Below are 16674 nucleotides of genomic sequence, written 5' to 3' on the forward strand. Positions count from 1 at the left end.
TCCAGCAGTCATGGGTACAAAAAGCATTTGAGCACTCCTTGAGGTGGTGAATCTTAGATTAACAGAACCAGAAAAAGAGGCAGATAAGAATTTTAATAATAATAATAATAAAAGACCAAGTTCAATTATGACACCAAAGATGTCTCTTAGAATTAAAAGCATAATTTTCCACACACAAAAAAGCTCCACCGATGAGATTTTTAAAAAGATAGTTAATTGCCGAAACCCAATTAGTGGCCTAGAAGATCAAGTAGACCTGTCTTACCCAAAGCAGGGATGCAGAGACGCAAACTGTGAGACTTGGAGGACGGATCTGGAAGAACCAGCATGTAAGGGGGAATTTGAAAGGAGAAACATTTCCCTTAGCTGCAAAAAGATTTATCTGGAGACCGAAAAGCCTGAAGGATACACACCTGACCACATTCTGGTAAAACTCCTTCACTCTAAATATGAAGAGAAAAATCACACATGCTTTGAGGAGGAAATGACAAATAACAAATAAAAGAAAAAGAAACTGGCTTTGAACTCCTCATTGGCAACAATGGATGCTAGAAGACAGTGGAATAGCACCTACTTACTGCAAATAAAGGATTGTGGCCCCCAAATGCCACTGAAGATGTTCTTCTGTCAAGATGGAAGAACAACATGCAAGAGAGGGTATCACCCACATATCCCACCAGAAGAAGATACTTACACTGCTGAGGAATTTTTTTTCTTTTAGTATGGAGAATTTTCTTCAAATACAATGTTTAAATGGAAGCCTGGTATACAAAATGAACAAAATCAGAGGGTGTCTTGTAAAATCTAGGGTGAAGGCAATGGCCTAGAGCTCTCTCTCTTATTTCACTGTAGGAGTTTCAAGAAGATAACTTGGGGTCCACCCCCCGACAAGGTGGTGGTTCCTAAACCACATTCTCAGATTATATAACAAAAACCATAATAGAGCTAATGAAATGGGAATACATAGTATGTCTAACATTGACCTCATTGCTTTCTGCCATATTCCCTTGGTGATTTATAGTCAAGCTAGAAACCCTAGAATCTGTTTTCCTTCACCCCCTCTTAATCCCAACATTCCCTACATTTCATCAATTCCACCCCTTTGACACCTTTCAAATCTGTTGATGATGATAACCAATGTGTTTCATATTGGGTCAACTCTCACAGTTTCCTCTCTGGCCCTTTGGCTTGTTTCTTGCCCTCCTCGAATTCACATTTCACAATGACACTTAAGTAATCTTTCTAAAAGAAAAATCTGATCACAATTCTCTAGGCTTAATTCTTAAACTGCTCTCCATCCTGCTTGAAGGGCAGATACTTCTAGGTAGAAGCTATACCTAAGCATCACCATGGCATACAGGGCCCTTTACCATCAGGCTTCTGCCTGTCTTGCCAACCTCATTTTTCATTATTCTACCACTTTGATCTCTAACCTGCAGTCATGTAAAATTTATAAAACTTGCAATTTTCTAAACAGGTGGTGCCAGTTCACATTTGTCTCCTTTTTCCTACCCCTGTACACACCTCTATGACAGTATCTGGCATGTTGTATTATTTGTGTATATGTCTGTTTTACCTACTTTAGACTAGAGGCTCTGAGAGGGCAGGGCAATCCTATACCTAGAAGCTAGAAGAGCATCTGGCACATGGCAAGCCCTCAAAAACATCTGTAAAGATTCTGCTTCCAAGTAGGATATAGTATGGTTTGGCAGGATAATACTCCTGCCAATGACTAGAAAAAGCCAAATAAATTACAAAAATCATTTCTTAAAGCATCCAATACTTGTGGAAGCAACAAGGACTAGATGGACTAACAGACTGAGAATGTTCAGAGGGAATCAACAATCAATAGCTTGCGTGTGTGTGTGTGTGTGTGTGCACCTTTGGTGTGTGCGCACGAGCCTTTGGTGCATTTGTTGATCCTGGACATGGTCTTGGGATTAGGGTGTGGTTATCATTGGGGAAAGAGAAACCACAATGCTTTTAATGGTCACCTGGGGCTGGAGAGACAAAACTACAATCCTGAGGGACCTCAAAATACCCAACTTCTGGAAGAAGGCTGCTGCTGGAGACAACCCAGTAGAGATTTTGGTATTCTTCAAAGCTAGGGTAACAAAACTGGAGATTTGATGGACTTGAAATACTTATTTGGTTGGGGTCTTCCTCAAGACATTTAGTCAATTTTGAAATGATGTGAAGTAGTGGTAGGCTAAATAACTAAGCTGAAAATCTTAGGGGCAGAAGTGAACCTCCTAAAGGCTTTCATGTCTAAGGAGACAAACAGCCTACTAGGCTTTCAACTGAAAGCTCTGGAGGACCATACTCTAATAAGGATGAATCAAAGTAAGTTTGGGGCTTACCAGGATTGCAACCCAGCAGTGACCCAGCTCAATCCCTGAAATATGTCAGATTAGACTGAAGTATTTAGTTAACAGAAGAAAGGGGCAAACCTTGATGGTGGAAGATATATGCAGCCACTATGATTCTTTTATATAATGTTTGGTATATAATAAGTTTTTTAAGCATGTGTGGAGGTAAATGCCCACAGCTAGTAATCAAGAGAAAAAACAGACATTAGAAGCAGACCTATGGATGGCCCAATTACAGAAGTTTAGTAGTCAAGAACTTGAAATAACCAAGATTAATAAAGTCAAAAAACAGAGGAAAAGACCAAAGTAAATGAAAGGATAAATAATTTTATCACAGAATTGGCTGAAATCTATAAAAAAAATCAAATGGATACTTTAGAACTGAGAACTACAGTATCTATAATTAAGAATTTAATATAAGATATTAACAGTAAATTGGACTTAGCAGGAGACAAGATTAATGATTTGGAAGACAGGTCAATAAAAAATATTCAAACTCAATTAGAAAAATTAATGGTAAACACAGATAAGAACATAAAAGACATGTGGAATAAAAGATGTGAATAAATGAGTCTCAGAAGACAGCATAGAGCAGAAGCAGTACTAAAATGTTCAAAACAAATGAAAGAGATCAACCCACAGATTTAAGAAACTCAGCAACCCAATTATTTGGCCAATACAAAGAAAAGAACACACAGACATCATAGTCAAACTGCTGAAAAACAAAGAAAAAGAGGAAAATCTTAAAAAGCAGTGAAGCAATAAAAATGACAGCTGACTTCTCAAAAGAAATGACAAAATCCAGGAGTCAACAGAATGCTATCTAAAGAAAATAACTCTCAACTTTGATTTTTTTTTTTTTTTAATCTATGGACTAGGGAACCAACTTTGAATTTTACAGCCTATAAAAATAACCTTTCAATAAAAAGGTAAGGCTGGGCATGGGTGGCTCACACCTATAATTCCAGCACTTTGAGGGGCTGCGGTGGGTGGATCACTTGAGCCCAGGAATTTGAAACCAACCTAAGCAACATGGCAAAACTCCATCGCTACAAAAAATACAAAAATTACCTAGGTGTGGTGGTGTGCACTTATAGTCCCAGATGCTAGGGAGGCTCAGTTGGAAGGATCGATTGAGCCTGGGAGGTTGAGGCTGCGGTGAGCTGTGATTGTGCCACTGTACTCTAGCCTCAGTGACAGAGTGAGCCAGTCTAAAAAAAAAAAAAAAAAAACAAGGGTTAAATTAAGATATTTACAACAAACAAAACCTGAGGGAATTCATTGCGATCAGGGCAACACTAAAAGAAAAAACAATGTAAGAAAATAAACCTAGACAGAAGCATGGAACTATATAAGAGGGAATGAAGAAAATGAAATAGGTAAACAAAAAAATTAACTGTACAAAACAGTAACTATTATGTCTTCTGTAGTTTATGTATATATAAAACTAAAATGCAAGACAAGAATAATTCACAAGAGGTAGGGAGGGGGAAGGAGTTAAGTGTCTAAGAGTCTAGTAGTGTAATGAAGTGGTAAAATAATCTGTATTAGACCACAACATGTCAAGATGTTAAATGCATGTTGAAATCTGTAGAGTAAGCTCTAAAATAATTGTAAAAGAATACCTACCTAACACGATTACAGGGCAGTAAAAAATGGGATATTATTTTTGATTAATCAAAAAAAGAGCAAAAATGCAAAAAAAAAAAAAAGAAATAAAACTAGTGAGCCAAATTGAAAACAAAAAGTAAGATGGCAGACAGAAGTCTGAAGTACAACTAAAACAGCAATTACATTTGTGCAGAGTTTCTCAACAGCAGCACTACTGACATTTTGGGTGGGATAACTACTTGTTGGTGGAGGGCTGTCTTGTGCACTGCAGGGCATTTAGCAGCATCCTTGGCCTCTGTATCTTGGCCATCCACCTATCTGCTGCTAGTAGCACTAACCCAGGTGTAACAAACAAAAATGTCTCCAGACATTGCTAGATGTCCTGTCAAGGACAAAAATTGTCCCTGGATTTGGTACCATTGGTAGAGTCAGCATAATCCTAATCAAAATCCCAGGATTTCTGCAGAAACATGATGAGTCTAAAACTGATAGAGAAATGCAAAGGACCTAAAATAGAAAAGACAACCTTCAAAAAGAAGAATGCAGTTAGAGAACTTATACTAACTGACTTCAAGGTTTACTATAAAGATATAATAATTAAAGGACAGTGTATACTTGGCATAAAGAAAAATGAACAGAACAGAGTTCAGAAATAGACCACACATAGAATAGAGAGTCCAGCTATAGACCTACACACCTGACAAATGTGACAGTAAAATGAAGGGGTGAAAAGAATGGCCTTTTCAATTAAAGGTGCTATGTCACTTGGCTACTCATATAAAAAAAATATATATATATATGTATATGTATGTATCTTGATTCCACCACATCATATTTAAATGTGAAATGTAAAACAATAAAGCTTTCCAAAGGAAACAGACAAGAACATCTCTGTGATCCTGGAGTAGGCAAAGATTTCTTAAATAGGACACAAAAAGAAAAAAACTGATAAATTGGACTACCTTAAAATTTAAGAACTTCTCTTCATCAAAAGACACTATTAAATTAAGAGTGAAAAGGCAACTCATAAAGTGACAGAAGATACTTGCTATATATCTGACAAAACACTCATATCTATAATATATGAAAGATTTTTTAAAAATCATTTAAAAAAGGAAAGACAACCTAATAGAAACACAAAAAAGGACTTGAATAGACATATCACAAAAAAGGATAGCCAAATAGCCAATAAACATATGACAAGACTTTAAATATCATTAGTCAGGAAAATGCAATTTAAAACCACAATGAAATATCATTACACATCCATGAGAAGAGCTAAATTGAAAAAAGGGAAAATACTAGGTGCTGGCAAGGATACAAAGCAACTAAAACTCCCATTCAATGCTGGTGGGCATATAAATCAGTGCAGCTAGTACGGAAAACTCATTGGCAGTATCTATTATTTCAAAGGTGAATATATATATGCTCTATGATCTAGCAATTCCATTCTTTGATATATACCCAATAGAAATGTATATATAAGCTTATCGAAAGATGTATCCTGGAATTTACTATACACAATCACCCTAAAATGAAAACTACCCCAATGCCTATCTGTAGTAGAATGGATAAATAAACTGTAGTACATTCTCTCTATGAAATACTATACAGATGAAGATTTACCACAATCAGAGATCTTCAAAAGACTGGGTTATAGGCTCAGAAATATATAAACCAGCTTTCTCTAAGGAAGACAGCATAACACATTGCTACTTTGGCATAACACATTGCTACTTTGACATGACTATAAAAGGCAATCATATAGCTTTATGGGATGGCCATGAAATCACAGTTGTGTGACAGTATGTCAATTACAGAAAGAATTGTTTAGAGATTTAGAGCCTTAGGAATCCTAGATTCTATTCCTATAAAATGCAACCCTGATTACTTAGAGTGGTGCTGCACCAAAGTTTGATATTTATAACCAACAGCAACAGGGGCATTCTGGTCCAGAAAGTTATACTGGGATGAGGCATTCAGAACAAATGGATTCTCTGGATGAGTAGACAAAACCACCCAGAGCTCAGAGAGTGACTGAATAAACATGAATAAACATAAGCATGAGCAAACAGTTCTTGACTGCTAATGGACACCTAATTCCTTTCTAGTTTAGTGGCCCTCTGCTGTGGTCCTGGAAAGTAGTTGGCAAGTAGGCAATGGAGAGGTGGGAGATGAGATCTGTGATTGGACAGCATGAATGAACTCACTGCCCCTGGCAAGCCTCTTCCCCTCCCCTCTACCTGCCTTGTAACAGGGGTGGGCTATGTAAGATCCCTGGGCCATGGTGTAAAGGTGGTGAAGACAAATGAAACAATCTGTACAGGAGACGGTGTTATACTTTACAGATACTTAGATCCCAAGGTACTTACTGTATCACACAATCAAGAAGTGAAAAAGTGAGGGAAAAAAGTGCAAAAGGAGTTTGGAAACAGAATGAATACGAACAAGGAAGAGGGAGAAGGATCTGTGTTGAGCTGGGGTAGTATATACTTTGGGCTATGTGAGAAGGCTGCTCAAGGTAAAAGGCCTGTCACAAGCAAAGGCCAGAAGGGAGAAAAGTCATAGCACCTAATAAAGGCAGAGATGAGACAGAGATGCCACTGTGGCAGGTGAGCCAGGCCTCACACATCCATTCAGATGAAATCATTTGCTCAGGGCCTTTGCACTTGCTGTTCTCTCCCCCACGTCCCCAGGGCTCGCTCCTTTACCACTTTCAGGGCTTTGCTCAAGCGAGGCCTGGTCTGATCACCCCTATTAACACTGCTACCCATGCTTACTCCTCTTCTCCTTTCCTTGCCTTTAAAATTTTCCTCCTTAGCACTTCACACCAGCTGTCAAACTAGATTATCTACCTGCTTGTTTACTGTTTCTCTCCCTTCACTAGAATACTAGAATCAGTGATTTTTGACTGGTTTCTTAATTGCTTTTGGCACAGAGTAAGTATTCAATAAATGCTCGTTGAATTAGTGGTCATAATGCAAGATCTGGTTCTGTCATTTGTAGAGTGCTGATATCAGCTATTCTGAATTGGATTCTAGATAAAACCTGCCATGCTCTTCTTCTCTTGGGGTGAGTTTTTCCTACATGTAGTTGATCTCATCTACACTGGGAGGGTCCTGCTAGATTCATTCTCATGGGGTAATCATAGTTCTAGATTTGGCTGTACTCCAGCCCACTTTTAGGCTATTTCCAGAACTGGGACAGAGGGAACATGTATATATTCTCTCTATATATGCTTTCCCTTCTGAAGAACAAGTCGTAAGATGAAATAGGTACTTGTTCAATAATCTATCTGGTTGCAGTATTCAGAGTACACTGGAGGACTGATCTGGGTTCTAGCCCTGGCTCTTACAGTACTTGGCTGTGTGATTTCCATGAATTTTATCTTCTTCAATATAAAATAAACTTATGGATAAGACAATCTCCAAAATTTCCACCTTTGAATAACTAGCCTATGGAAAGAATGACTGGGTTTAGAGCCCAGAGATAGGAGTTCAGATGTAAGAATCGCCAATACAAGTTCTTGAATAGGAGGAAAACATTTTTCTTTTGTTGCTGAAAAAACCCCCATCATACATCAGGCAATGTGCTAGGTATTTAATGTATTCCTCATCCACAAGCTGAGCAGCACAAGGCTCAGAGAGGTTCAGTGATGTCCACACAGCAAGCAGGTGTCAGACTTGGGATTCATCTCAAGCCTGCCTGACTCCAAAGGCTGTATGTACTCTTTCCACTATACCAGAGGTTCCCAACCTGGCTGTTTATCAGAATCAAGGAGGAACAATTTAAGTACAGATTCCTGGGCCCCACATCAGATCTACGGAATCAGAATCAATGTGGTGGGGGAGCAGGTATGCTTGGGAATCTACAATTTTAAAACTTTGCAAGGTCAGTCCCATGGCCAGTGAGGTGTGGGAACCTTGCACTGTATATATTCTTCTCTATGTGCTTTCCCTTCTGAAGAACAAGTCATATGATGAAATAGGTTCTTGTTCAATAATCCATCTGGTTGCAGTGTTCAGAGTACACTCGAGGACTACTATCTTGGGTTAAAATGATGAGTTTATTTCTCTCCCCAGCTGAACAGTATAGTGTTACAGCTTTACTTGTGGTTTCCCCAGCATCTGCTGGTGTCTGCCAAGCAGTTCCCACTCACTGTTTGTTTAATAAATAAGTAAAAGAAGCTGGATAAACACTAACCCTTCAGCATATTCTGAAGTTTTGTTGATTGCTACTCATCTTTCCCTCTATCTAGAAATGTTTCCTTAGCATACACTATTTGCCATACAGTGTGCTAAATTCTTGACAAGGGAAGAGAGATACAATGTTAACCAGAGACGCTAACACTGTAAGGGAAGTGTATTGCAGAACAGGAAGAACATGCGGAGGAGGGGAATCAAGGAGACTTACCATACATATTTCCGGAAATTACTCTAGGCTCACATAATGCTTAGTTTACAGCTGTCTCTTATAGAAAATATGTGAAGCTGTGCCTTGTATTACACTAATACTATGTGCCTGTTCCCTCCACTAGACAGGACCTTTTTTGCTAGGCAGTACATTTCTAAAAAAGGGATTCTTAACTTAGAAGAGGGTGTACATAGAATACATATACAAACGACCTCCTGCCCTCCCCCCATTTATGACCTGGCACTGGAAACTGGGTAAGTTCTTCAGGTAACTAAAGTATGTTTGCATATTCTACTTATTTATAAATATTAATATAAACAAAAATTCTGCTCTCACACACACATGAATATAAATAGAAAACTTAAGCTTCTGGGGAGATGGAGTAGGCATACATTTCCCTATTCTTTTTGCTAAGTATAACTAAAACCCCTGGACATTATATATAAAGCAAATACAAGAAGAAAGCAGACTGGTTAGGGACCCCAGGACCTGGGGAGTGACACAGTGCTGAGTTCCCTGGGTTTTCTTTCTGCCTCATAGACCCAAGCCCTGGAGCTGAAGAAGCTGGCAACCTGGAAGCACCAATGGGCACAGACACAAAAACCCCAACAAAAACCTGCTCTCCCTAGCCAAAGGAGTAGGGGAATGGGCACCCTCGCAAGACAAAAAACTTTTGGACAACAAACCCTCTACTCCAGCCAAACACTACAGAAAATAAGGCGGCCTCCACCCATGGTGGCAAAGGCTGATTGGACAGCCTAGACTCCCACTCTCATAAGTCTGTAATGAGGCACCCTCAACACTCCTGCAGGGATGGTGTGAAGGAAGACAAAGTAGGAGCAGGCATTCCATCCCCACCAGCCCCAGTGTCAGTGGAGACCACACGGAAGCCTAAACTTCCACTCCTACTTGGCAGTAATGAGGTAGCATCACAGGAGACCTAGTCAGGACTTTCACCACTGCCCAGTGGTAAGGATGCCACCTCCACTCCAATGTCAGTGGAGACCAAGTGGGGAGTTGGGACTGCCACACCCGCCCAGCAGTACACCTCCACTCAGCAGTAGTGGGGGACCTTTTTCTTGGGTATCAATGGAGGCTGAGTGAGGAACTTGGACTTCTACCTCCACCTGGCAGTGATGAGGTATGGACCCCCTTCTCCTACCAGGAATGGTGTCAGAGATTGTTTAGTCTAAACATTAGACTAAACAGCCTAAACAGACAAAACAGCCTCAACAGATGTCTCAGAACATTATACAGAAATGTCCAAATCTCAATATAAAAATCACTCATACCAGGAACCAGGAGGAACTCAGACTGAATGAAAAAAGACAATCGGTAGGCTGTGGTGGCTCACACCTGTAACCCGAGCACTTTGGAAGGCTGTGGCTGGTAGATCACCTGAGGTCAGGAGTTCAAGACCAGCCTGGCCAACATGGTGAAACCCTATCTCTACTAAAAATACAGAAATTAGCCAGGTATGGTGGCGTGCGCCTGTAATCCCAGCTACTTGGGAGGCCGAGGCAGGAAAATCACTTGAACCTGGAAGGTGGAGGTTGCAGTGAGCAGAGATTGTGGCATGGCACTCCAGCCTGGGCAACAAGAGCGACATTCCATCTCAAAAAAAAAAAAAAAAGAAAAAAGACAACACATGTCAACACCAAGATGACAAAGAGACAAAGATGTTAGAATTATCTAATGAAGACATTAAAACAGCATGATTAAAATGTATCGATAAGCAATTATGAATATACTTCAAACAAATGAAGGAATAGAAAGCCTCGACAAAGAAATAGAAGATATAAAGAAACAAGTGAAAATTTTAGAACTGAAAATTTCAGTAACAAAGAAAAACCTCAGTGGATGGGCTCAACAGCAGAATGGAGGGAAGAAAAAAATCTGTGAGCTGGAAGATGGAATAATAGAAATTACCCAATCTGAACAATAGAGAAAAAACTACTGAAAAATATATAAACAGAGCTTCAGGGAACCTGTGGGACCAAGAGGGCAGGCTGAAAAAGTACTCAAAAGAAATAATGGCTGAAAATGCCACAAAGTTGGCAAAGACATAAATCTATATATCAAGAAGCTGAGTGAACCCCAAAGAAATTTATCCCAAGACTCTTCATAATTTAATTTCTGAAAACTAATAACAAAAAATATTGAAAGCATCCAGAGAAAAATTATACCTTGTCTACAGGGAAGAAACAATTTTTTTTTTGAGACAGAGTATCATTCTGTCACCCAGGCTGGAGTGCAATGGCGCCAAATCCATTCACAGCAACCTCCGCCTGCCAGGTTCAAATGATTCTCCTGCCTCAGCCTCTCAAGTACCTGGGATTACAGGTGGGCACCAGCACTCCTGGCTAATTTTTGTATTTTTAGTAGAGGTAGGTTTCACCATGTTGGCCAGGCTGGTCTCAAACTCCTGGCCTCAAGTGATCCACCTACCTTAGCCTCCCAAAATGCTGGGATTACAGTGTGAGCCACCATGCCCAGAGGGGAGAAAACAATTCTAATGACAATCTCATCAGAAACCATGTAGGCCAGAAAGAAGTTACACAATAATTTTCAGATGCTGAAACAAACAAACAAACAGTCAACGCAGAACCATATACCCAGCAAAAAATGTGCATCAGGAATGAAGTGGAAATCAAGACTTCTGAGAAGAAGGAAAACAAAGAGAATTTGTCACCAGCCGACTTACTGTAAAAGAATGGCTAAAGAAAGTTCTCTAAACAGAAAGAAAATGATAAGAAATCCTGGAACATTACGGGGGAAGAAAGAACATGGCATACAAAAATATGTGTAAATGCAACGGGCTTTCCTTTTTCCTTTTCAAAACTATGTTTGACAGTTGAAGCAAAAATTGTAATGCCGTCTGACATGGTTCTAAATGTATGTAGAGAAAATGTTTAAGACATTTATACGATAAATGGGGAGAGTAAAGAGACATAAAAGGAAATAAAGTTTCTGTACTCTGCTAGGTAAAGGTAAGTTATGTACACACAATGTAATACCTAGAGGGACCACTAAAAGGGCTACATACAAAGAGATACACTCAAAAACATCATAGATAAACCACATGGAATTCTAAAAAACATTCAAGTAACCCACAGGAAGGCTAGAAAAAGAAAGCAGATAAATGAAAAAGAGAATAAACAGAAAGAAACAAAATACAGTCATCTCTCGGTATTTACGAGGTACTGGTTCCAAGACTTCCATGGATACCAAAATCAGAGGATGTTGAAGTCCCTTATAGAAAATAGTGTAGTATTTGCATATAACCCATGCATATCCTCCCATATATTTTAAATCAACTCTAGATTATTACAAAACCTAACACAATGTAAATGTTATGTAAACAGTTGTTACACTATATTGTTTTTAAATCTGTATTATTTTTATTGTTGTTATCGTTTACTTTTTATTTTTTTCAAATACAGTTGACCCTGAACAATGTGGGGGTTAGGAGTGCCAACCCCCTTGAGCAGTCAAAAAATCTCTATAAATTTTGACTCCCCAAAAACTTAACTATTGACAGCCTACTGTTGACTGGAAGCCTTACTGATAACATAAACAGTTGTTTAACATAAATTTTTTATGCTGTATTATATGCTGTGTTCTTATGATAAAACAAGCTACAGAAAAGAAAATGTTATTAAGAAAATCACAGGCCGGGCCCAGTGGCTCACGCCTGCATCCCAGCACTTTGGGAGGCTGAGGTGGGTGGATCACCTGAGGTCAGGAGTTCAAGACCAGGCTGGCCAACATGGTGAAACCCCGTCTCTATAAAAATACAAAAATTAGCCAGGCATGATGGCAGGTGCCTGTAATCCCAGCTACTCAGGAGGCTGAGGTAGGAGAATCACTTGAACCCAGGAGGCGGAGGTTGCAATGAGCCAAGATCACACCATTGCACTCTAGGCTGGGTGACAGAGCGAGGCTCCATCTCAAAAAAAAAAAAAAAAAACTCAAAAAAAAAAAAAAAAAAAAGAAAAGAAAATCACAATTACTACTCATTAAGTGGAAGTAGATCATCACACAGGTCTGTCTTCATCTTTGTCTTCACCTTGAGTAGGCTGAGGAGGTGGGTTGGCAGAAGGGAAAGAAAATCTGCATATAAATAGATGGCCACAGTTCAAATCTGTGTTGTTCAAGGGTCTACTGTATTTTCAATCCACAGTTGACTGAATCTACAGAGATGGAACCCATGAATATAGAGGGTCAACTATAATTGTATTAAGCATAAAAGGTTTAAATACATCAATTAAAAGACTGAGATTGGCAGAGTGGATTTAAAAACATGATCTAACTACACGCTGTCTATAAGAAACTCACCATGCAGAATTAATTATAGAGGCTGATTGAAAATCAAAGGATGGAAAAAGATATTATCATGTAAACATTAATCAAAGGAAAGTATGAGTAGCTATATTAGCACCAGATAAAGTAGACTTCAGAGCAAAAGAAGAAAAAAATTACCAGAGACAGAGTACAATGAATAACAGGTATATCTACTAAGAACATACTGCAATCTTAAAATGTATATGCTGCAAAATGTGTGAAACAAAAATGGATAAAACTAAAAGGAGAAACAGACAAATTCACAAGAATAGAGGGTGGTGACTTCAATATTCCTCTCTCAACAATGGATAGAATAACCAGACCAAAAATCAGCAAGGATATAGAAAAACCATCACCATCAACCAACAGGATCTATGACATTTATAGAACACTCCATCCTACAATAGCAGACTACACATTCTTTTGTTGTTGTTATTTGTTTTTTTAGACAGGATCTCACTCTATTGCTCAGGCTGCAGTGCAGTGGCTCGATGATGGCTCACTGCAGCCTCAATTTCCTGAGCTCAAGCAATCCTCCCACCTCAGCGTTCTGAGTGGCTGGGACTCCAGGTGCATGCCACTATGCCCAGCTAATTTTTGTATTTTTTAAAGACCAAGTTTCGCCATGTTGCCCAGGCTGTCCTTGAACTCCTAGGCTCAAGTGATCCTCCTGCCTTGACCTCCCAAGGTGTTAATATTACAGGCATGAGCTATGGTGCCTGGCCCACATTATTTTCAAGTGCTCATAGAACATAAGAGAGATGATTATCCTGCCATAAAACAAACCTCAACAAATTTAAAAGAACTGAAATCATACAGAGTGACACTCCCCAGCCACAATGAAATCAAGCTTGAAATCACTAACATAGAGATAACAGGAAAATCTCCAAATACTTGGAAACTAAACAACACGTTTCTAAATAATCCACGGAACAGAGAGGAAACCTTAAGGGAAATTAGAAAAAAAAATAGGGAAATGAATGAAAATGAAAATATAACACACCAAAATCTGTGGATACAGCTATAGCCATGCTGAGATGTAAATTAATAGTACTAAGTCATATATTAGAAAAAGGGAAAAGTCTCAAATAAAAAAGGTAAACTCCTACCACAAGAACCTAGACAAAGTAGAGCAAAATAAAGCAAGCAGAAGAAGGAAATAATAAAGAGCAGAAATTGATAAAACTGAAAACAGAGAAAGTCAATGAAATAAATAACTGGTTCTTTGAAAAGGTCAATAAAATTGACAAACTTCTAGCAAGACTGACAAGGGAGTGAGTGAGCGAGAGAGAGAGAGAGAGAAGAGAGAGAAGAGATGAGACACTGATACTGGAAATTTCCAATATCAGTAATGAAACGGGATAGTACTACAGACCCTGCAGACATCAAAAGGGTAACATGGGAATGCTATGGTTTGAATATCTGTCCCTTCCAAAACTCATGTTGAAATTTAATTCCCAATGTATTAAGAAGTGGAGTCTTTATAAGCCCTCATAAATGGATTAATGGGTTATCCTGGGAACTGGTGGCTTTATAAGAGCAAAACAGACCTCAGCTAGCACACTCAGCCCCCTGGCCCTGTGATATCCTGCACTGCCTTGGGACTCTGCAGAGTCCCCACCAGCAAGAAAGTTTTTTACCCGATGTGGCCCTGTGACCTTGGATTTCTCAGCCTCCATAACTGTAAGAAATACATCCTTTTTCTTTATAAATTACCCAGTTTCAGGTATTCTGTTATAAGCAACAGAAAACAAAGACAGGGAATACCACAAACAGCTTTACCCATATAAATTTGACAACTTTGATGAAGTGGTTAATTCCTCAAAAAACACAACCACAATATGAAAGAGATTATTTTAACAGCTTTATAACTTTTAAAGAAACTGAATTTGTCACTTAAAAGCTCCAGAAAAAAAAGGAAGAAGGGAATGAAGGGAGGGAGGGAGGAGGGAGGAGGGAGGAAGGAGGAGGGAGGGAGGGAGGGAAGCAGGGAGTGGAGGGAATCTCCAAACCAAGATGGTTTCATTGGAGAATTCCACTAAACATTTAATGAAGAATTAACACCAATTCTGCACATATTCTTCTAGAAAAAGAAGAAACACTTTCCAATCCATTTTATGAAGCCAGTATTATCCTGATACCAAACCAAAGGCAATACAAAAATTAAAAAAATCTATAGACCAATTTCTCTCATGAGTATAGATGCAAAAATCCTAAAGAAAATATTAGGAAATTCAGCAGTATGTAAAACACACACACACACACACCCCCCCCCCCCCATGATAAAGTGGGGTATATTTCAGAGATGCAAGGCTGGCTCAATATTTGAAAATCAATTAGAGTTGTTAATATTAACAAGCTATTAACAAGCTTAAGAAGAAAAATCACATAATCATATAATCCTCATCTTTCAGACCTCTATATGTTGAAGTGTCCTAGGACTCAGTCTCTTTTTACACCTTATTCCGTTGACTCTCACATTTTTATCTCTAACCCAGATCGCTCTTCCTTGAATTCCAGACCCATAAACCCAACTGCCCCTTAGACATCTATACTCATATAGGCATTTCCAAATGGACATGTCCAAATACAAATGCTTGCTCTTACTCCCCAAACCCACTCTTTTCTGTAATTCAGTAAATGGAAGCTCTATTCTTATAGTTGCTTAGGCCAAAACCCTTGGAGCTATCTGAACTCTCATATGTCTTTCACACCCCATATCCAATCTATCAGCGGATCCTGTTACCTCTTCCTCTAAAATATCCCCAGAACTGTCCCTTTCTTACCACTTCCACGGATACAACCCTGGTTTGAGTTATCCTTTCACCTGGGTTACTACAACAGCTGCCAGACTGGTCCTTCCTGCTTCTACCTTTGCACTCTTACTGTCTTATTTTCTACCTAACAGCCACAATGCTCCTTCTTTGTGCAGAACTGCCCAATGGACTTCATTTCATTCAGAGTAACATCTAAAGTCTATACTATTGCCTACAAGTCCCCACGTGATGCAGTCCCTTCATACTTTTCTGAACTAATTTCCAGCCACCCTTCTAGTTCATATCACTCCAGCTTTATTGTCTTCTCTGTTGTTCCTCCAAAATGCCAACAATGGTATAAACTTGGTTTTCCCTCTTCCTGGAACAATGCATTGCATATGGCTTGTCTCTCAAATGACATCTTATCAGTGAGGCCTTCTCTGAGAAGCATAAGTAAAAGACTACCCACCTACACATATACATTCCTTATCCTCCTTATCTCCTTGATTTTTACTGAAGTTACTTACCAGTTTCTGACATTCTAAACTTGCATGTTTGTTTTTCTATCTTTCTCAGTAGAAAGTAAGTTCCCGAGAACATGGATTTTGTCTGTTAGCTTAGAAGAGTGCTTTGGACATAGGTGCTGAAAAATTATTTCCTGAATGAATGAATAAACTATTGGTTCAGGAGTCACGAATTTGGGATCAGACGTAAGATAACCCTAATTTGACTCCTGGCTCTGCTATTTCCTAACTATGTCCAAGTACATAGGGTATTTAACCATGCTTTACATTTTCTCGTCTATCAAATAGTGATTGTAATAATTTCAACCCCTAAGACTGATGTAAGAATTAAATTTAAAAAGTATGTAATGTGCTTAATAGACAGTGACTTGGTATAAAAGTGCTCAGCATATGACAGTGTTATTAATATGGAAAGATGATCTAGATTTCGACACAAAAGCCCTCAGTTATGACTAGATACTCACTGTATGATTTTAGGTTACTCACCTCTTTTATACTAACTCACCTGATAAATCAGGAACTGGGGCCAAAAAGATGGCTAAGTTGCAGCCCCTTCCTCAAATCTTAGTAATGTGATCTTGGGTAGGTCACTTAACCTCTCTGAGCCTGTTTCCTACGCTGTCCAAAGGGGGATAATATAATACCTCACAGCTTTGT

The 16674-nt window shown here is 38.9% G+C and overlaps 1 protein-coding gene across 3 annotated transcripts in view; it reads right to left on the minus strand.

The window, feature by feature from the left end:
• Positions 1–16674, minus strand: part of TTI1 (TELO2 interacting protein 1) — a 50874-nt gene that overhangs the window by 32701 nt on the left and 1499 nt on the right. The window contains exons 2-3 of one of the 3 annotated variants that reach the window (XM_063659051.1): positions 3441–3580; positions 695–761 (exon numbers count right to left, since the gene is read on the minus strand). The exons of 1 other annotated variant lie outside the window; for it this stretch is intronic. The gene's annotated coding sequence lies outside the window, so the exon portion shown is untranslated. The remainder of the gene's footprint in view (positions 1–694; positions 762–3440; positions 3581–16674) is intronic. One more of the 3 variants, XM_054467811.2, reaches the window with a different exon arrangement.

The sequence above is a fragment of the Pongo pygmaeus genome, chromosome 21 (assembly GCF_028885625.2).
Source record: "Pongo pygmaeus isolate AG05252 chromosome 21, NHGRI_mPonPyg2-v2.0_pri, whole genome shotgun sequence".
NCBI lineage: Eukaryota > Metazoa > Chordata > Mammalia > Primates > Hominidae > Pongo > Pongo pygmaeus.